At 53.4% G+C, this 221-nt stretch overlaps 1 protein-coding gene across 1 annotated transcript in view; it reads right to left on the bottom strand.

Moving 5' to 3' along the window:
- The window catches only part of NEK8 (NIMA-related kinase 8), a 10,021-nt gene that overhangs the window by 3,400 nt on the left and 6,400 nt on the right, over positions 1–221 (bottom strand). The window lies entirely within an intron of this gene.

Below are 221 nucleotides of genomic sequence, written 5' to 3'. Positions count from 1 at the left end.
ACCCTGCCCGGCTGCTCCCATCCCTCCCACCCGGCCCCCCCAGCCTCAACACAGCGCTGGCAGCATCCCAGTTTTCATCCAACACAAACACCGGAGAATTTTTTTGTTCCAAACAGTCTTCAAAGGGTTTAGAGACTATGTGCACACAGCACAGAAGATAATGCAAACATCTCTGGGGCGGAAGAAAGCAGCCAGCACAACGGTTTGGAGAGGGAATAGGT

Source organism: Cariama cristata, unplaced genomic scaffold (assembly GCF_000690535.1).
Source record: "Cariama cristata isolate BGI_N322 unplaced genomic scaffold, ASM69053v1 scaffold19101, whole genome shotgun sequence".
NCBI lineage: Eukaryota > Metazoa > Chordata > Aves > Cariamiformes > Cariamidae > Cariama > Cariama cristata.
Note: the sequence above shows the minus strand (reverse complement) of the source record. Positions and strands in the feature narration are given on the sequence as shown.